Source organism: Eptesicus fuscus, chromosome 11 (assembly GCF_027574615.1).
Source record: "Eptesicus fuscus isolate TK198812 chromosome 11, DD_ASM_mEF_20220401, whole genome shotgun sequence".
Classification (NCBI taxonomy): Eukaryota; Metazoa; Chordata; class Mammalia; order Chiroptera; family Vespertilionidae; genus Eptesicus; species Eptesicus fuscus.
Window position 1 is genome coordinate 71,595,940 of NC_072483.1, and position 22,778 is coordinate 71,618,717.

Sequence of the window (22,778 nt, forward strand, 5' to 3'; positions counted from 1 at the left end):
TCACCGTTCTGATGAGTAGAAGGACTAAATTGTTGAGAATTGATCAAATTACTGTTTTAGTCTATTTCCCTTTGTTAAAACTTATACTATGCGTAGAGTGTTCATATACCAATTTTTGTTGACTGAATTTTTGCTAAATTTCTATAAGTGCCAGAGATTGAGCTAAGTAGGATCCAAGATCCTGTCTGAGGGCATTTGGACCTGCTGAGATGCTAATAGGAAAGCCCCAGAGGATCTGAGCAGAGAAACATATAATTTTATTTAATTTTCACAAGTCTCTGAGAAAACAAGGTCAGAGATGTTAAAAGCCTTGCCCAAGCACTCTGGAAAAAGAGGTGAAAGTGTGATTTGCACCTGAGGTTGTCTGAACCTAAAAACACATGCTTTTTTCATGATAGCCTGCTACTGCCCCAGTGTACCTGGGTCTAACCGAGGACCCTGACCTGATGGGCAATTGTCAACAAACTATCCTCCTGATGTGAAGACACATATCCCCTGTTCCTTCCTCTTCCACCTGCCCCACCCTATAAGAGTGGGACCCCTGGCTCTGGCTCCAGCTTCAGGACAGCCCCCTCTTAAAAAGGCCAGTAAGTGGCTTCAGGTGGCAATTGGGGTGAATAGCCTGAGGCCTCCCTAGGCCTGTGGAAAACATGGTCAGGAACAAAAACCCAAGAGAATTCCTCCACAGAGCTGGCAGCCTCTTGAAGCACAGCAGGCATTTCACTTCCATAAAGAAGGATCAGCCTTCTGAACATCCAGGTGCCAAGGCAGAACTGACTACTGTGGTCCCCCCTTAGCAGCAGGATATGTTCCTAGACCCCCAGTGGATGCCTGAAACCTCGGATAGTACCAAACCCTAAGCAACTTCTATTCTGCTGGAAATGTGATGGCAACTTCTTCATCATCAGACGCAGCCTCTCCAGTAGTTTTTATATTTTTCAGTCCAAACCTATTCCTGAATCTGTATAACCATCCTTTACTTGCAGTAAATGGTTTGGCGCTCAGTTGAGGGGATCCCTTGCTGAAGTCTTCATTTAGGCTCAATGCTTTCTGGTGCAACATGCTGCTGTCAATCAGAACATGTGTGCTGCTCATGTCTTCCACCAACAAAATCATGCTTTTTTTTATCTTAACTGAGCACTTACAACACATTATGGCCATTAATTTTTCAGTTTGAGGTGCAACAGCAAAAACTATCACAAATTTTTTTTCACAATATAATGGATAGAAGATTCATTCTTATTCTTGGCAACCTCAGCATACATTTTTTCTTTCCTTATTAAGGAAGCACTTTACAGTCTCTTTGCTAGCATCACTACTCATGTGCTCAGGGCCTTTAAGTAAAATAAGGGTGACTTGAACACAAGCACTGCCATACTAAGACAGTGAATCTGATAACCAAGATAGCCACTAAGTGACTCATGGTCGGGGAGTATATACAGGGTAGAGACAAAGGGATGATTCACATCCAGGGCGAGACAGAGCAAGATGTCATCACACTATTCAGAGTGGCTTTAATTTAAAACTTATGAATTGGTTATTTCTGGAATTTTCCATTTAATACTTTTGAACCATGGTTGACCAAGGATAACTGAAACCATGGAAAGTGAAACCACACATGACGAGGACTACTATAGTTTTCTTGTCTGGGGCAGCAAGCAGGGAGGCAGGGTACCCTCCAGTGACTCCATCTTTCCAGGGTTCAGCTTCGCTCAGGCCCAGCAGGAGAGTCAACCTGTCACCAGCTACTTCTGTCAAGCCACCTGGGTGCCCAAAGAAGGGTTTGGCCAGAGCTCTCAGGAACTGGAAAAGTACCCATCTCATGTCACCAGTACCCTGCAACTCATACACTTAGGCCACAAGCTGAAGCAAGTGCAGGACCCTCCACCAAGGCAGATGGTGGGAGGGGGTGCCTGGAAAGTGCCTCCCTGGTACAGTTACAGAAGCATTTTCAAGACAGCTCATTGATCACACAACCAGGGAAGGTCAGAAAATCCCTGGCCCCTTGCTACTCAGTGTGCGGTCCCAGTGCAGCCAAGGCAGCAGCACCTGGGAGCTAGCTAGCAATGCAAGCTCTCAGCCTCCTCCCCAGGCCCACAGAATCAGAGTTTGAGAAGTGCTGAGCTAGAACACACCTCTTCTTTTACAGATGCGGGAACAGTTCTAACAAGACCAAGGGGCTTTCCCCTCGGTCCCATAGCTGGATCCAGGCAGACCAAAGATGGATAATGTCTCACACATTTACTGAATTTTCCCCTAGGCTCAATCATTGAATCCTCACAACAGCTGCATGAAGTGGGCAGACCAGAACTGTCATCACCATTTTACTTGTGAGGAAACTGAGGAACAGAGATATTGAGTAATTTATCCAAGGACACACAGGAATTGGCAGAGCTAGGATTCAAGCCAGGAATTCTACCTCATCTGACCCAGTGTTCTGAGGCAGGGTCCACAGAGTTTTTCTGTACAGGGCCAGGGAGCAGATAGTTTAAGCTTTGTAGACCATACAAGTCTCCATGACCACTATTCAACTCTGCCATTGGAGTAGAAAATCAATAATGGATAACACATAAATGGGCATGACTGTTTTCTAAATGTATAAAAGCAGGCAGCAGGCCAGGTTTGACCCCCATGGCTGTATTTGCCAAGCTTTGCATCCTCTTCCTCAATCCTTGAGAAGGCAATCTCTACATCAGCCTTCCTATGCTATCCCAGAGTCTTTGAAAAGAGGAATGAATGAGTAGCACTTTCTCTCCCCAGGAAAGCTCCTCCTAAAATCTCATAGAGCACAGAACACTTTTATCCTGGTCCAAAGGGGGTTTGAACAAAACAAGGTAGACCTCACCAGGGATGCTGCGTGTGGTTGTGTAAGACATGCCCTGAGAGGGCTCCAGGGGCCTAAATCCCTCTACACTCTGCTTATCCGCTAAGACCCTGGTCCAGGATGCACAAGCTGGTGAGATGCAAGCCCTTTGCTAATTGCTCTGCCCAGAGGGTCCCTTTCTACAAGCTCCCTCCCAGAGGGGGTGCCTTTTCTTCTCTGCATGAAGGAACTTCGTTTAGTATCAACCCTGGTAACTCCAGTTCCCACCACAAGCTGAGCTCCTCCTCCCTAAAAACATTCCTGCTGGGAAGGCCTGCTGCAGCTGCTCGGTGAACACACTTGAGCTGCAGAAAGGGTGCAAGAGACAAAAGGAAAGAAACCCCAGTAAGCAATGTCTGACTCAGGAAACAAAGCTGGGGACCATCCTTTAATGTTTGCATTCATTAATGTTCCCGTCAATTTTAAACACTGGGGTAGAGTTGCCAGACTTTGCAGATCATTTAAAAGCTTAAAGGATTATCAAACCAGTCATTTAAAATGACATTTTCACTGCGCAAATATTATTCTATTAAAGAGCATGCATGGCACAGGCCAGGATCAGCTATGGCAGGGTTACAGGGCCTTCCTCCATCGCAAAGCCCACTGTTTCCTCATAAAGCTGTCAAGCCTCCGCTTAATGAAACATATATAAACGCAATGATGTTAGCCATGTCACAGCAAGCTAATTCATTCTGGCATTTTCCCATTGCGCTACCCTATTAAGGCTTTTATCAATGTATCCTCTCAGGATCACCCCCAGCAGGTCTGCCATTGGCCCAAGGAAATGAAATCCAAGAAAGTGTTTAATTTCCAAACAGGCCAAACATATTAAATAAATAAATAACCAACAGACCTGGTTCAAATGTACAAGGCAGACAATTGGGGTTTCACTGGGAAAGAGATACTGTAAGATTAATAAACAAGCTTGTTCTCTTTAAGGTCCTTTGACTTGATATAGCTGCTGACTTCAGTTCTTAGGGATGGGGGTGGGTGGGTGGTAGGAGATTCCTTCTGTAATTACTAAATTACTAAAAGAGAATCCAGTTGGTATGGCCAGGGCTTAGGGAAAAAAAACCCTTTTGAGCCCTGTTTCCAGATTGTTTTTCAAAACATGTATCCCCGTGGCTTTTCTGGCTCAGCCGTTCTTCACATTCTCGGGTTTGCCCACACCGTCTGAGAGGAATGGAAAAGCCTTTTGGTGTGGTTTTCCCCTGCAGTCCAGTGAGGCGAAAATGATTTAGATGGAAAATGTGGAAGCCTTCACAGACCCCGAACCCCCCCTCGAGTTCAAATCCTTTCAGACAACAACAACAAAAAAGAGGACTGGCCAAATGATCAACCCCCCGAGAATCCACGAAGCCAGGGAGGATCCTTTACCCACCGTATGAGAGATGCCTGCATGGAACCATCCCAAAGGACCTGCCTCCTTTTTTAAGGGCAAATAAGAGGACAGAACTTCTCAGGGAAACACCATTTCCAGCGACTTTGTTCTTGCCATAAAATTACTTCCCTGAACACACATCCCTGAGGAAATTGGCCCAAATGACTGGATGTCACTATTTTCAGCCTCAGAAATCTGCTTACGTCAATGGCAAGCTATAAATAGCAAGCCACTGGGAATAGCTTTTCTAATTTCTCCCATGACTATGGCACTTAGAAAGAAAGAGTTCTTGAGGAAACCCGTCTGCCTCGGTGATCCCAGAGGAAGAGAGCGGTTCTCCTCTCTTCTCCCACCTTCTCTTTTCTACTGCCCCCATTCCAACCACCATCTAGACACACATACCGAAGCCATCTACTGCCATGTGCTGTGCATGACACCTGACTCAGGCCTCCTCTCCAGGGATGACTTGGGAAATGCCTGCTCAACCTGCTCCTGATGGGGGCCACCCTGCCCTTTTAGAGAAGGCAGTACCTATTTCTTAAGATGCAAAGGGTCAGATCATTTGCAGAGTAAATGTCTATCCCTTTCTAGGTGATTCAAAACAAATTTACATATTAAAGGTTCTGGAAAGATCTACAGTAAAGATACTTATTAAATTAAATTGGGTTGAACCTGGCATTTGTCAATCTTAACTTCCAAAACCTCTGTTCGTCACATTCATTCTTAAGAAACTCAGTCTTAGAAGCTCTGGTTAAACACAAACTTCCACAGAGAAGTTCTGATGACCTCAAGTCTGTAGTCTTCAAACAGAATATTTTTAAGTCAGCATGGAAGCTCCTAGGGAAGGGGGCAATGTATTTGTAAGAATTCCGATTTTTCTAAAACCAACAGCCAACCGTCCCTCCGCCGTGCTGTTAACTAAAGCAAATACCACATGGCGTGTGCAGCTGTGTATGTCTGACACCAGGCATCTGTGTACAGACCTTCAAGCCATGAAGGGGAGAGGGAAATTTGTTGCTGGGGAAAGACTGCAGTGCACACTGCCAACACCAATAGTCTTCCTCCACAACAGACTTGGTGCCTGTGCCAAAAATCACTCTCCGTTCCCTTTTTAATTCTGCCCTCCTTTATCCACGAAGATGGGGGCGGGGGTAGTTTTATTGGAATTAGACAGCCACCTGCAGCTAGATCTTTAGCTGTTATTAGTATTCTGTTTAAGCCCTTTCACAACAAGCTCATTGAAAAAGACAGTGGACTTTTGAAGTTGCCCAATACTATCTTTGGTGATTTTCTCAAGTTAACAACCTTCATACCAGCCAATTGTGCTGGCTGGGGAAGGTGATAATCTCCTCCCCAGGGTCGTGGTCAGGAATTAAAGGGTCTGGGATAAATTACAGGTGCGATCTCTGCCAAGAACTCTCTTCTCCTTGATCTCGCCCCATGCTTCTTCACTATATTTCTATTTTAACACAATGTTCAGGTGCTTTTCTACTCTCCTTTTCCTAAATTCCTCCAACATTTCAGGCCTTTATGTATTTCCCAAGCATCACACCCACCTAGAGTTGGCCTCATACGTGTATCATTTCCAATTTGGAGCAATGCCTCTAAACATTGCTACTTCCAATGATTTCTATCCAGTTCCCTGATATTTCTTTCTAATGGAGAACACAAACAGTTCCCCTCATTTTAAATTGCCCAACACTCCAGCCTCCAACACCCATTACACCTGTAATAATAAGCCTTTATATTCACTTATTTATGTATAGCTTACAAAGAGCCTTCATATACAAATTTCCCACTGAGGTTCACGTGGTACTATCACCAGGGCTTGGGAACAAGTCCTCCATTGCTTATTATGCAGCCACTGAACCAGGAACCAACTTGGGTTATGTTTTTCTGGATCAGTAAATGAAGGAACACAACTAAGTCTGAATTGGTTTCTATGATAAATGACAAAGCGAGAGAACTCAAATCCTCTCCAGCGGCCCAAGGCAGAGCTCACAAAAACAAAGTCCTAAGACTCAGAAGAGTCTCTTAATTCATTGTAATGCTCAGGATGAGACTCAGTGGGCTGCCACAGAGAACAATCTTTGATCCCTCCAACGCTGTCCTCCTTTCCCTCCTGCCACCGCTGAGACCCATTCCAGGAACATTCATGCCATGCTGCTTTTCTTAAGGGGCAGAGAGGGATGGTGGGTTTTTCTTTCTTTGGTTTTACTTAATTTTTTTCTAATCAGTGGGTACCCATTTCTCCACTGTTAACACTATCCTTTCCACAGGTAAAAATAGAATTTAATAGTAGAAGAGTTAAAACAATGGAAGAGTTCAAAGGAAAGACTCCAAAAATAAGAAGTCCACCAGGATTCAAATCCTAGCTTCACCATTATGTGCTAGGTTACCTTGGGCATATTACTTAACTTATCCAAGCCTTCACTTCCTTCTCTATAAAATTTCCTTCTCTATAAAATTGTACTTCCTTCACAGTCGGTGAGAATCAAAGCAGTGAATAGATGGTTTGAAGCACCTAATAAGCACTAAATGGTATTTTATTACTGTCTGAATCACTAGAATTATTATTATTATTATTATTATTATTATTGAGCAATTTATTCTCCTTAGTACAATGAGTAATCCAAGAACTACAGCCCACCTTTGTCATGAAAAGTCCGTTTATTCTCTTACAGAATCTCTAGTTATTAGAAAACCCACAGGAAATGAAGGTTACATTCTGAAAAATAGTAATGATATATTGCTAAGTTTAGAAAAGCTACGAGGGAAATCTGGATTCATCTTTCCAAAGCCTTAAAGTCAGGGGAACTTACATTTACTGCATGTCTCTGAAGGGCCTCTCTGTCCTTACTTACAACCATGAGAGAATGGCACTGCCACCCCATCTTAAGCTGACACAGGCAGACTCGGACCATGAAGAACTTGTCCAAGAGTCAATAGCCTGTAAGCGGAGGAGGGATTCAAACCCAAATCTCACTGACTCCAAAATCCATCCCTTCCACCATACCCTCCCTCACCAACACATCAGAGAGAGGAAACTAACCAAAGAAAATTGTTGCTCTTGATGGCCTAGAAAAACCAAATTTTCGTTGACCCCAAGGACATATATTTAAATACTGTTTTATGTAAACTCACTGAAAGGGTTAAAGAGAATAAAACAGGGAAGAGAAAAACGTATTGAGCTTGGCAGATATATTGCAGAAAGCTCGCAACCTTCCTTGAGCACCGCATAGCCCAGATAACCACTAGCCATCTGACGCTGGGAGGAACCGAGGACGGACAGGACCCTTCTGCCAGCAGAGCGGCTTACAGCCAGCAAAAATTAATAAAAAACTATCTCTCCCTGCTCTCTTGGCTGATGCCTTTCTCAGTCTCAGCCCACCTGCACCCAGGTGCCTGAAATAAAATCGTTTTTGATACATTATGGCCTCATGTTATAGGTGCATGACCCCAGCCCACTCCAAACCTTTCACTCACTAGCCTCTAGCCACCCCCACTGCACCCCAAAATCATTAAATGATAAATCAGAAGAGCCAAAAGGAATAAGGGAGGAGGGAAATCAAGCTGGAGTAGAAGCTAGACAGACCTGCCGTCTGCTAAAACTGTACCCTGTAATGTTTCAGAAGCTTCTAGAATACTAAAAGAGTCACTGACTCAAGAATCAGGGTAGTGGTAAGAAAGAAGGCAAAGCTGAAAAACAGCCAGCACAGGACCTGAGTTTGTTTTTGATTTTTGGTTTGTTTGGGGGTTAGAGGGGGTTGTATCTGTGCATGTATTTCCACATGTACACACATACACGGACCTTACAAATTGCGGGAAAATGAGCCTGCTTGGTATACCTAGGAAGGCTCTGGGAAAACTTTCGCTCACACACAGCATCACAGAATAGTAAGTCCCCAGTGAAGGCTTTTGGAAGCCAAACTGAGACTCCTCAGAGGCTGGGTCAGGCCTGAGAGCTGGACACTGAGGAGAAGTAAGCCCTAAGGTCTGTCCATCTGTCCTCACTGGTGTCAGCTTGTGTCCTGCCTCACACTGGCTACTTCCCAGTGAGCTGGAACAAATACATCCGGATAAGCCAGTGCGTGGATCTGTAGTTGGTTTCAGGGGTAACACCTGCCCTTCTTACTCTGCACCCTAGAAGCTGCACTCTGGCCCCTCCTGGCTCAGGGCAGTGAGAGAACTCAGCCTCAGAACCAGCAGATCTGGCATTGAATCTTGGCTCAGCCACGTACTAGATGTGCAGCTCTATTCCACATGCCCAGTTTCTTCATCTGTGAAATGGGCTAATAATGTCTACCACTGGGGCTGTCATGAGAATTAGACATAATGTATTTTAATGTGTTAAAATACATTATGCTTAGCACAGGACCTGTCATAATAATGATAATAATAACTAACGTTTATTGAAAGCTTACAATAAGCCCGGCTACACACTAAATGCTTTATATGTATCATTTAATTTAATCTTTGCAACAGCCCCATGCCTTGATTCCATTACTTTTTTGTTTGTTTGTTTAAATTTGTACCCCATTTAAATATAGGGAGATTGAGGGGAAAGGCAGCTAAGTAACTGGGGGACACAGCCAGCCAGGCAGTCTAACTCCAGGGCCATGTTCTCACTAACTGGGATACAAATATGGCTACTGCCCTGCCAAGCTTTATCTGCACCATTCTCACCATCGATATCCATCCTCCCCACCAACATTTTCCACATGAGGCATCATCTCAATTTAGGTACCATTCTCAGGACTCTGAGGGACACAAAAATGAGCAAGACACAGTTTCTTCCCCAGAGGGCATCAGAGCTTAGCAAAGGAAAGAGTGAAGTAGGCAGGTGCTTTGATAAAATGTGATATGTGCTATACAGCAATGCTGGGAAGCAAAACAATACTTCATCCGGGACCCTACACCTTCCTTACCAAGGACCTAATGTTGGTGTTCTTACAGTACATCAAGCACTCCTGGATGTGCCTCCCTTTCTTCTCATCACAGCCCCATGAGAAAGGCACCAGGATTAGGCTCGTCTGATGCATCAGAAAACCACTTGCTGGGGTTATACAGTCAATAAATGGTAGAGCCAGGACTCCTGACTAAGTGGCCTGGCCCTGTGCATGTGGTACCCTAACCATAATGCCATACCAGCTCCCATATGTGCAATGCACTGTCTTGTTTCACATCTTCCTATCTCCTAATCCTCTTATCAGCCATGAGAGGCTTGGAGGATATCACTTGATTTGGATAGATAAGCCACTGAGTCAAGCTCAAGAGCAGAAAGCATGTTTGCATGTCACGCTCTACAGCCTGGGTCTCCCCTGACAATGGTGCCCTGTGGCAGGAAGGTAACCCCTGGCAGGCAAAGAGAGAGCTGGCAGCCTTGTAAAGACCCCCATGAGACAGGTGGGCAGCCACTGCTGACACACTCTCCCCTGGGAGCCCAGCCAGGCCTTTGTGAAGTCAAAAGTGCAAAGCTTGTCTGTTGTAGCCATTCCCCTCTCCTGCCAGAGGGCACAGTGCTCAGAGAGAATGCGCTCAGAGAGGTGTCCTCTTAGGCTTGAGGACTTGGAGACATCAGCAAGGGCCAGCATAAACAGCTGTGGAAGGGAGAGGTGGGAGACCTAACTGTTCTGTCTGAGTCTGCTCAAAGTCAGAAAGATGAGCAAGAAACTTCCAAGGGGCCCACAGGAATCTGCAGTCTCACTGAGGAAACTAACAGGCAATGGCAGAAGATAGTGAAGTGAGAAAATGAGTGACCCTGAGCCTGTCAAACATTCTGAGATTAGAGGAGGCCCCAGAGTGACCGCTGGGAAGCTATCATGAACAAGATGGGGATTGAGCTGTGCCCAGAACTGTGTAATGCAGTCCAGAATTTTAAACAGAGCCCCCTCTGAGCTCTTTCAACACGGCTCTACATCTGATGACAGGACAACTGTTGTTTCTGCCACAAATCTCTATGCAATGTCTCCCTCCAAATCTTCTGTCCCAGCTTTTCAGACACTGCCTCGTGGGGAATAGGGGAGGCTGGTCCCTTGAACCCAGCATCAATCTGGTTCCTCTCGCCCTGAGAGCTGGTATCAGGTCTAAGCCCTGGTGTGGATTTATAGGCCAGGTGCCTGCGGTAATCAGACACACTGGGCCTTGCCACACAAGGGCCTGGCACTGTTTCTACTCCTGTTTTAAATTAACATAAGCATTTCTCAAAACACACCTTATATTAAATTGAAAATAAAATCAAAAGGTATTTACCGGATAGCCAATAAAATGTGAGGCTCCCTCTTCCAAACCCAGCTTCTTTCTGCACCCAGTTTTATTGTGTCATGGACAAAGCTTCTTAACAGGGCAGACAAAAGGGATGCTACCACATCCCTATGAGGCACTGAGACTAATAAGTGCAGGAGGAAAGGCACTTAATTGTTTCTCCCTTCCGAGCACAGTGACCTCAGTCAGAACTTTGCTGTTCTCTGGCGGCAGGAATGGGAGCTTGATTTCTGGCTGGGAAAACCGAGCCCAACTCCAAACAACAGCTCGGCCCTCAGCAGATCCTTCCCCTTTGCTCGCCTGGCAAAGATGCCAGATACAGAGCCCTTGGCTCTTGCTGCACATTTCACCTACAGTGTTTTGCAGGATGAACATCAAGTGAGTGCTGTCCCCAAAGAGCTGAAGGTCACAGTGCAGGAGTGGAGATTTATAGAGTGTTTCCAACAGCTCCATTGGCTCAATGCAGGCAAGAATGCCTGTGTCCCAGTGGCAAGTTCTAGTTGTTTCTTTTCTGAAAAGATGTATGAGATGGTGAGCAAACACTGGACACGGGGCCGGAATTGGTGAGAACAAATAATTTCTGCTTCTGTAACTTATGATTTCTTAGACTTTAATTGTTCATTGCCCTAAATTTTATTTTTATGTTCAGGATCCTCCAACCCTAGCAAGTCAGTGGTAGAGAATCTTATTTTAAGGAGTCTATTATAAATGTTCCCAGGGTTTCCACAGATTTCTGGGTCATTTTTGTCACTGGTAGGTGGGACTAGCCTATGAACCATCATACTTATTCATCAGCAACCTGAAATCCAAACAAGCTGAACAGAATAAATAAACTTAAAATATTAACAGTAAAGCAAAGTGTTTCTTTCCAGGCCCCCAGGCTGACCTTTGCAAAAAGGTAGCATCTGAGTCTGTATGCCCAACAATCTCCTTTCTCGTATGCATTGAGGATATCCCTACCTTTGAGGGGGGCTATATCTTAGAATTACGGCTTAATGAGAAGATCTCTGGATTTGAAGTCACAAGATCAGTGACCGTGACCTTGGGCATACCACTTTATGTATTCTGACACTAATTTGACCAAATTAAACTCAACTAAAAGTAGTAGAATCCATCAGAAGCCTCACAAGTTACAACTCAGTAATTTATCCACCTTATGGTTACTACAAGGAAGATGTGAAAATATTGGAAGAGCTGGGAGTCAAAAAACCCATGTCTTCTTCTCTTAAAGGCCAGCATAGGGTCTAAAACACATGCACAGTAAAGCCTGCCAGCCACAGGCTCTGGGTGACTTCAATGAGATATGGGAAAGAGTATACATTTCCTGAGGTCCTACTGAGCTCCAGGCACCTCATACATATCTTCTCACACAGAAACTCTATGAAGTTGGTGCCTTTATCAACCCTCCTTATTTTGCAAATGAAACAGAAGTTTAGCTGTGCTGAGCAATTGTGAAGGTCACTTGCTTGGAAGAGTAAGGTATAAGGTCCACCTAAAGTAGATGCTTCTTCAGATTGTGACACCTGGCAAAGTGCCAATCACTTACTGAATGGCTTTATCACTGAGAAATGCAATGCACTGCAATCCATAGGGTCATGGTCTGAGAGGATATTTTGGTTTTTGGTTGTTGGTGGTTTTTTGTTTATTTGGTTTTTATAATAGGCACTATTTATAGTACAGCTTCTCTTTTGATGATCCTCTATTTAATATTGTGTTGCTGACAATACATACTGACTAAACTACACAAGAAATCAGATGTGCCTTCAGTAACAGCTCCATGTTTATCAAGTGGCAGGGGGAGAATGGCCAAGAACATTGCCCAGTAGATGCTTCCTGCTCTGCCTTGTTGATGAGTTATTGGCTAACTTCATGGGGCCTTTGTCAGAGTCAGAAGATGGTCTTCAGTCTAAACCTACAGCACTCACTTCATCGAGTGGACACAAGCTTTTCTGAAATAATATACACTTCAGAAGAAGTTTTGAGCACAATATCCCCCCTGCATGGCTATCTCTATCTTCTGAAGATATTTGAGGCTGTTGAGAAGTTTGTCAGAATAGGAAAATACGGTTCAAGCCTAGCAATCAGTTCTATGATACATGGGTGGCTCCACAATCTGGCCCCAGTTTATCACTCCAGTTTCAATCTCTGCCACTCCCCAAGGGACTTCTCTGTTTCAGCTTCCTGATATGCTTCACACATGCTAACCTCTGTGACTCCAGCCACATCATTCTTCCCTACTACCCCTCCACCAACCTTGAAGCCCCGCCCTCCACTTCTCTATCAAAATAACATACATCCTTGAGAAAGAGCTCTAGTCCCATCATTTCCAAGATGTCATCCCTGACTGCCCCAACCCACAGTCTTTCTCTCCTTCCTCCAGCCAGCCCACACCCTGATATCTGTTGTGAGCTGAATTGTGTACCCCCACCAAAAAAAAATATGCTGAAGTCCTCACCCCTGATACCTGTGAAGGTGGCCTTATTGGGGAATAAGGACTTTGCAGATATAATCAAGTTAAGATTAGGTCATACTGGATTAGGGTGGGACCTAAATTTGATCACAGGTATCCTCATGTGGAGAGAGATTTGAAGACACAGAGGAAATACAAGGAAAAAGTTCATGTGAGGACAGAGGCAGAGACTGGAGTTGTGCTGGCACAAGCCAAGGAATGTCAAGGACTTCCAGCAAATACCAACAGATAGAAGAGGCAAGGAAGGAGACTTCCCTAGAACCTTTAATGGGAGCACGACCTGCTGACACCTTGATTTTGTACTTCCAACCTCCAGAACTGTGGGAGAGTAAATTTCTGTTGTTTTAAGCCACTCAATTTGTGGTACTTTGTTAACAGCCCTAGGAAACTAATGCAACTTCTTAGGCTATTCACTGGGCTTGAACATTCCTGCCTCACCATGAACTACTTGTCACTTTCTCGTGAATACACCATCAGCCTGCGAACTGCCTGAGGATAGGAAGTATCTCCCAAACATCTTTCTAGTTTCCCTAGCACCTTGTGCCTAGTTGCTGGATTGGTTTAACCTCAAGCATGGTGACTCAACATTCCGTCAGGAACAGGGGCTGCATTAGAAAGGGCACTTGCTTTCTACTCAATTCAATAAATTCTAGTAACGTGGCAAAGTTGAACTATGTTTCAGAAACTACAAACCAGCAATTCAATAGCATCAACATAGTGAAACATGCTTACCCAAATCCTTTCCTTACACCCTACTGCCACCAAACCTATACCAAATGCAATACAAACTCTTTCCCCTGGCTCTCTGTCTCTGCCAGACTGGCCTCCTACCCTTACCTTCCACCACTACCCCCCCACACACACACACCCTTACAGTGTAATTAAATTGAACTTGACTCTCAGTCAAATGTTATTTGGTGTTAACCTCTGAAATTAGATGGCACAGCCCCAGCATAACTAGGCAGAGAGATGACCACAGCTAAAAGTGCTGGCCACTTTACCAGCCTCCCCAATCTGTGCACTTGGGCATGAGACTGGAAAGGAGAACCTATACTTGCCTCATCAGGTCTTAATCTGAGCAGGCCTCTGACAGTTCAAGCATCTCACCACACTGGATGTGCATTTAAAGATTCTTCATGTAACATGGCCCTAAAGTCAAGCCCTCTCACATACCTTGGGCCAGACCCAAGAGGCAATAATAAGGGAAATTTGATTATAAGTGACTTTTGCTTAACCCCCGAGTAGTGTATGATTCATAAGTATTATTTTCCCTCTTCCCCCTCTTCTTTACCTGGATCATCCCTGTCCCACCTCTCAGTAAATCTAAGACCTACTGAGCCTTCAATATTCAATTTGAATGTGGCCTCTTCTCATAAACTTTCTTCCATTCCCCCAAGTAATCACTCCAGTCTCTTAGCTCCTATTGAAACCTCTCTTTTGGCATATGATTATAATTACCTTTTTTTGTGGGCATTTGAATATTCCTTTTATTTACTACTTAAACCCAGACTTGAAGGCTCTTGAGAACAAAGATTATGTCTTACAATTTCTCCCTTTCAAAGTTTTGGGACTCAAATGAGAAAATGTAATTAAAGGGCCTACATCCTAGCACACAGTATGTTCTCAATAAATGTCAATTCGTTTTCCCCTGTGTATGTCCCAGAGCACCTTGCAAAATGCTTTGAATCTTGTAGCTGCCTAATAAATGTTTGTTGAACACATGAATCAATGCATATAAATGGTAGTATTTCAAATAAGATCACTGAATACAATTTGGATATTTTTATTTTTGTCCCTCAGCTCCTGAACTTGTGGGCCCATAAAGATTATTTCTGTTACATGTCTCTGAAGCTGAAAGCAATATTGTGACGCTGGAGGCACATGGTGGAAGGCCGACGTCACCCAGTAGTCAGTCCAGAAGCAATCACCTAAGATCCCTGCAATAATCTGAGACCTCGAGAGCAGGCTGGACAAAATCAGGCAGCACCCCAAACAACCTTGAAGCCAGTTAACTCGGGCCTTGTAAAGAAATCGTGTGCAATCAATCCTTATTTTTGCACTCATCTCATGCCTTTGATATTCTTTTATTAATTTCTAATGTTTTTATGTTCATGTAACCAGTAAGCCTCTTATCCTGCATATCACCACTTTTCTTAGCAAGTGCTAAGTTCAACGAGGTTGAACCCAGTAGGGCATATCAGGAAGTTTGCATAGAGTTGGCACCTCTCAATGCTATCAGTTACTAGAAGCTGAATGAATTCTAGATGCTTCTGAGAGGAAGTAACAGCAAACAGAGATGAGAAGACAGCTCCTTCATCCCTACTCTTGACATCACAGGACCTATGCATGTCTCTTGACTGAGAGTAGGAAGAGTCCCCAAGCTCCAGAAACGCTGGTCACTCAAGAGCCTTCCAGCTAACCCTTTGGATGGAGTAGGCTTGCCCTCAGTGTCAGGTTACCCTTGTTTATGTTAACAGAAAGAAAAGCCAGCCCAGACCCCAGGACCCCCCTGGCAGAGCCCTGATTTCACACACATTTTCCCCAGATTCCTATTGGCTTGGCTGAAAACCACATATTAAAACCCACCAATCTTTCCACTTGAGCCTGATGAAAGCTTCAACAGAAACAGCTGCACTTCACATGTGGTTTAAGTTAATATCTTATCCCGACGGTTTAACTCTAGCTGGCTGGGCTGCTTTTTTAATATTCACAATCCTCTTTTGTTTCACATTAAGAATATGTCTTTCATTACTCACCAGAGCAGAGGAACACAATGAAGCTGGTAGCACTTCATTTTTGAAATGTCTGAAATAATTGTTTGTATTGTGTGTTACTCTAGGAACACTGCACGTTAGGTATCTCTGCAGCAAATGAAAGCGTTAACGCACCCTAACACAAACATTGCTAGACCTATGGGGAACGTTTCCCTATTAAAAGAGTAAAGCCCCACACTAATGGCTCAGAGTTCATTTCTAAATCCCAGAGCTCGCTGAGTCTAGCAACATGGTAAGTTCATTGTTTTGTTTCCTCCCGTGGCTCTCAAAACCATCCCATCCCTTCAGCATAGAGCCAAGTTTAATCAATATGTGGCTAATTTCTCACACAGGCACACCACACACAAATGCACACACGCACACTCCATATCCGTATTGGGCACAGTTTACTTTCAAGTTCATTGAAATCACACAACTCAAGTTCACCTGGAAAACGCACAGAGGTTCCAAGGTTTTGCCATCGCAGCTCCTCCTTGCAGGAGGTGATGTCACCTAGGGGCATCTGTACCTCGTGATGTCATTCATTTTGCAACAGTGAGCACGAGGTGCTGGGAATATTCTGCAGGTTTTCCTTTGTCCTAGCTGTTGCCTAAAAAAGGTCAAAATTGGAAAGACTTCAATGAGCCCTTTTTGTTCTCATTAGTCATTAAAGACATGGCTACATTTTTTTGACAGATCTTCAGTTTTTCCCATGCTTTTTTTCTGTGTTTCATCCCTGATTTAGAATAAGAAATATTAATAATAAAAAGAAACGAAATTGCTAACCATTAATGAGCATTTTAATATGTGCTGGGCACTGTTCTACATGCAATCTAGTTTAAGCTTCACAACAACCCTAGAAGTGAGATATTATTATTACCCCTGTTTTATAAGATAAACCGAAGCCCAAAGAAATTAAATTACTTAACAAGATAGCATGGTTAGTAACTTATTGTGGCTGAGACAACTAGTTAACCACATTATCTTTTTTCTCATTCTTCTCTAGCTATAGCACTACAGAAATCAGAGCTATATTGCTTACTCTTGGCTGAGAGCAAGATAAGAGGAGTCTGAAACCCTGAAATTACAGGGTTGCCTCACCAGTCCTGAACTACTGTGGGAATGTGAGATATACTTCCACCTTATTTGCTGAAGGCTGTTATTTTGTGTCTGTGTTTCAAGGACTGAAACTATACGTTACCTAATAGTGGCAGAGCTCAAACTGAACCCAGGCATCTAACCCAGAGCCCATTCACTTAGCCCTTGCACCACCCTGCCTCTCTGGCAATAAATGGCATCAAAGTAGAAGTGAAATCTGATACTATTAGAGTTAGATGGGATTGTACTGGTTAGGCCAGTCAAACTAGTTAAACAGACAAGGAAGAGACACTCAGATCAATTGGGGTGATAGAGATTTATTGAAAGGCTATGTGGGAAAATGGGGTCACAGGAAGTTGCCTCATCAACTTTGCATCTGAGTTCTGAGACATACGGCAACCTCATGGAGACACAGATCCATCACTCAACATCTTAGGGTGGTACCAAGCTCAAGTGATCTGCCAGATTTCTTAGCATTCCTTGGAGGAGAAGACAATTTAATTCAGTCATATTTCCACCAGTCAACTGAAAACCTTGATTAAGCAGACTCTCCATCAGGCATCTCTGAGTCCTTCAACATGCCTTTTGTCCAATAGCTGCCTCTGGCTCAGCATGTCTGCCCGGCTAATCACCTGTAGCCAGAATAAAAATTGGTTTCCCTCAGACTCATGACCTGAGCTATACATGAGATGTGGGAAAGAAGTGGTTTGTGCTGTGCTGTCTGACAGAGGTGATGTGTGACCATAGCTGCCACTCCAGTCCTGAGAGATGGCTGGTCTCTCATCCTATGGAGAAAGACCCCAGAAAAGGAAAGAGACTCACCCAAGTAAAGCTTTCCCCTAACCAGTTGCTTTCCCCTAACCAGAACTGTGCTGCACCCCCCTTACCCAGGCTGTACCTGTGGGCATTGCTCTTCTGCTTCTAGAAGCCATCCCTAAAGTCACCTGAATTTAGACCTAATGATGTCTCCAGCAGAGCACTGTCTCCTGTTTATTTGTGATAACAGTTTTCAGATTCTTGTCACTTCCTGCAGAACATCATTTCAGAACTCAACAGACATGCCAAATCATGTAAAAGAAAGTGAACAATTGAGTCAATTTTATATCGGGTTTGAAAAATCCATTTTGACTTGAATAGCTAAATAATTCATTGTCTCCATTTTTCATATGTTGTTGTGATGTAAATCTGGTGCATTTACTTTTTAATAAAGTCCAAAATTCACAACAACCAACAGAGAAACTCCTGGTATTTCACAACTTTAGTAACCCTTATCAGAGCTAACTTAAATCTCTCTTGGGGTAGTTTAAGTCCTTCTGTGCCATCCCCTGAAAATGTTTCCCTAATATGAGCGTGCTGGGACCCTGATTGACCAGGTGTCGCCACAATGTGGGAGCTATTGCAAATCTCGTATGGCACTCACAACCTTCCGTTGTTGGACCCCAACCTCCCTTTCTTTCTCATCATTTTCCACCATGCCCATTCACTCCAAAAGATATGTGAGGCCCCACACCCAAAATACTCAGCATTTCTGCAGTGCCCCCTGCTGTCCACACCTCAGCCCTGTCACACCGACATTACTTAACAAGAATAGAAGAGTAACTTGAAAACTCACCAAAGTTGGAGTCACTGCCCATTCTGGCTCTGCCCTATTCTATCATATCCCCCAACTTCATTCTAGAGTCATCTTTCATCTTGTCAACCAGTCAAGTTGTTCCAGATTATTTATTGCTGTTGTTTTTTAATCCAAATCCCCCCCAGTTCTCCCTCTCACCTACAGTCATATTTGTAGCCAAGAAATTACAGTATATAGGAAGGTATAAAAATCTGTTGGAGTGAGTGACTTTGTTTTTGGTTGTTGTTTTTTTACTTTGTTTTCACACCATTTGCTTGAGCATATCTGAGCAGGTGTGGCATTTTTATTTGGTGTTGTTATGTTTTGCTTTTAAATTGTTTAAGATTCTCCAAAGGCCTTTAAAAACAAAAACAAATAAATACATAGGGAAAGTGAAGAACAATAGAAGTTTCAGTAAAAATTATGCTTACTTCTTCTCTTCTGAATTTTCCTACATTGTGCTAAAAATAGCATTCACTTTTTTTTTCAGCCTGCCACAGTGTCTGCCACAAAAATAATAAAAAGCAATGAAAAATGGAAATGAGCAACATGACAAAATGAGCCCCCTTGAGGATTCAGCTAAAAAGCAAAATGGAATAAACAGAACCAAGGCTGCAGCAGTACCTACAATTAGCATTATCAGCATCAATGAGGTGTCAAAATATCAGAATTAATGAGCACAGGTCAGCCACCCTAGTAATGGCCACATAGTCCTAGGAACTCACAAAGGGGAGACCCATGGTCAGACAATGGGTTCTAAAATTCTTAAGGGGGAAGACAGGCAGCAAGGTAATGAATGAGCCAATAAAAAGGCAAATGGTACATCCATGTATTCAAATAGTTAATACCAGGCAACTGGGTTTTTGAAAACCAATACGTGTTCCTAGTCTGGACTGGCACTGAGAAAGCCATTGACATTTACCAGAGATGACAAAAGAAAGGAAGAGGAAGACTAATTCCCTCATCTCCTCTCTCTTAGGCAACTCTCAGTCTGACACCCCCACTGCCAATGTGGTCTGTGGAAGGTTCCACAAGCCTTGCTCTCAACAAAGCACTAATTTCAAATGTGATAGTTCATACTGACATAAGCCTAACAATGCACACCCCTCTCCACACAGGAGGATGACTCTGATCCCTGACATTCTGATTTCTTCAAAGATGGATCTTAAGAACTTACACCTGCATTAATTTTAATATGAAAAGAATACTGTCCATTCCTTCCCCAGTAAATGGCGATCTTTTCTGGGGCAGGTTCTGTACACTCTGTTTACCCTTGGGGCTTCTTTATCCCTGATGCTATCATTTCACATGGCAATGGGAGGGGCACAGGTTTAAAACACCAACTTTTTCTAAGGTTGTTGCATTTCAGTAGAAGACTCTTCAAGCTGGAAGAACTGAAAGGGTTGAAAGAATGCATCTTGAATGGTGAAAAGACAGGCAGTTTCGTTGATACTTTTGGAGAGAAGATTTCCCTTGTCCATTCCTCTCCACCTCCCACAATGATGTGGCCCCTGGGCCAACCCTGGTCCTAGGCTATCTTTCTAAATTTGAATCTATTTCCCTTATTCAAGCTCAGAGGTAAGCAATGAGTTGCCCTTCGTCATGCAGGGGAAGCACGGAGCCCTTCCCCAGACCATCTTCCTACACTCCCTGAGCCTCTCTGTGGCCTGGTACCAAGGCAAACGCTGGCACAGACTGCCTCAGGGTCATCTCTTCATGCCACAGACATCAGCAGCCATCTCCTCCATCTTGATTTGAAGCTATCTGTCTGCCTCATGCCTCAATATGACCAAAATACATGATCAACAAAAGAATTTGGGGCCTGGCAGCAGGACTCATCTCTTAGAAGCACAGATTATCCCTTGTAGCTGAGAGATTGGCAGGGCAGTTCTAAATATACCTTGTCTGAATTTCTGACCCACAGACACATTAAAAATAATAAAACAATTGTTGTAAGTCACTAAGTTTTGAGATCGTTTGTTATGCAGCAAAATATAACCAGAACACCAAGAAAGGATCCACATCCATGAAAGATTTCAATTTCTGAGTTAGAAATTTCATTTGTATGCAAATAACAAAGACTGGGAGACACTGGTAAAAGCATGATAGGGCCTTATTTTCTCTCACATAACAAGAAGGCAAGGCCTCTAAACATTACTTTGGCAACTCAGAGCCAGGTCTCTGCAAATCCAAGGTCTTTCCCTCATGCAACTAGGATGTCTATTCCAGCTGCAGCCACCAGCATACCAGCCACTAGCATTCCAGGCAATGGGAAGGGGAAGGAGATGGTTCCTTTATCAGAAAGCTCTTTCCTAGAACTCCCCAGCAGGGATCTCTCTCTCTCTCTCTCTCTCTCTCTCTCTCTCTCTCTCTCTCTCTCTCTCTCTTCTCTCTCTCTCTCTCTCTCTCTCTCTCTCTCTCTCTCTCTCTCTCTCTGTCTGTGTGTGTGTGTGTGTGTGTGTGTGTGTGTGTGTGTGATCTCACTGGCTACAATTATTTTGCTTGGCCACCCCATACAAGGGAGACCGAGAAGTATAGCTTTTTCACTGGCAACAGCCAGTTAAACTGGCAGAGCAAAACTGAGATTTGGTCAGTAAGGAAAGAGGGAAGCATGATATTGGAGAAGCAACTAGCTGTTTCTGCCACAGTCAATAAGAAAATCCATTACATTAGCCAAAGTGCAGAAGCAGAGCAGACTGCTGGGTCAATCCAGTGATGCCGTCAACGACCCAGGAATTTCCCATCTCTCTGCTCTGCTATTCATAGCACTGGCTTCAGTCTAAGGCCAGCTCTCCTCCACTTTGTGGGATGGCTGCCAATAGCAATCAGGCTACATGCCTCCTTCTTCATAGCCAGCAGGAGAGTCTGGCCTCTTAAGAGCAAGGAAGCAAGGGGCCACTTTTAAGCACAGACATTAAACTATGATTGATACACAGTGACTACCTTTCCCAGTTCCAGAGCCAACAGGGATCTCCTTGCCAACAAGGGCTTTCATTCACAAATTCTGGTTAGACTAAGAGTGAGAGTGCTGCAGCCAGCCTGCTTGGGTTAACATCAGTCCCATCACTTTATTTGTCCCTGAATAAGTCACTTAGCCTCTCTGAACCTCAGTTTCCCTGTGTGTAGAAATGGGTAAACTAATAGAATCTATTGATATAAGTTTAATATAAGAAATGATTTAAAAAAAAAAAAGGAAAGTACTTAGCATGGTGCCTAGAAACTAGTAAGCATTAAATAGATGTTAGCTTTTATGACCATGGAGAAAAGTTTCACATAGGCCCTGCATGAGTTTGGCAAACACAGAAATAAATGTAAATCAGTAATGCACAACACCCCCCCCCTTCTCCTCTCTTTGCAGTTTTAATAATATCAACTTCCACTCCCTGGAAGACCCAATATATTTGTTTTTACAAGTCCTTTTTCAGAAATGACCTGTTTCATCCCTCATGGTGCTTACAGGTAAACTTGAAATTCAAACCATTCATTTCACATGTAGGCTTATCTGAAGAGATATCTGCAAATGTATCACTAAACAATCCATTGAAGGACCCTATAATTAATTCAATTCAGTTACTAAACATATCATTAAATAGCTGAAACAGTGCTTTCTGTTTTTTCCCACAATTTATTTTAACAAGAATCTAAGTACCTAGTAACCAAATCAGATTATCTATACAGTAACCTCATGCATTGTACCACAGTCAGCATTTACAATTACCCCAAAAAAGTAAATCCACAGTATTTTTTCAGTTTGACTGAACAATATAGACAGAGCATAAACATATTCTATAATAGAAACCAATTGCTGATACTTATTAACAATAACCATTGACATTATTTCATTTACTAGCTATAGGCACCATGCTAAATGCTGAATAATAGTATAGAGAGTTAGTATTATCCCCATTTTACAGGTGAGGAAACTGAGGATCTAAGAAGTTAAGTGACTCAGTTATGATCAGATTTCCTAAGTAGCAGAATCAGAATTTGAAAATCCAATTATGTTGATTCCAGAGCATGAGCCCTTGAACAGCAAGCGCACCAGTGTGTGGTACCACCTCAATAGAGAAACTTTCAACAGATTCTGAAATTTTATATGTGGATAGAAAGCACAATAAGTGCAGAAATCATAGGTTTTGGAGTCCAACTTGAGTCTATATGTACTTTGTCATTTAGTCTTTGTTAGTTGTGTGATCTTGATTGAGTTATGTAGGCTTTCTGAGCCTCGATTTCCCCATCACAAAGGCTGAGGCAAGAATAAAGCAAGTGCAAAGATACTAGAATGTTCTAATGCCCAGCACAATATTGGCCCTCAATAAGTATTAGCTTCCCTTTCC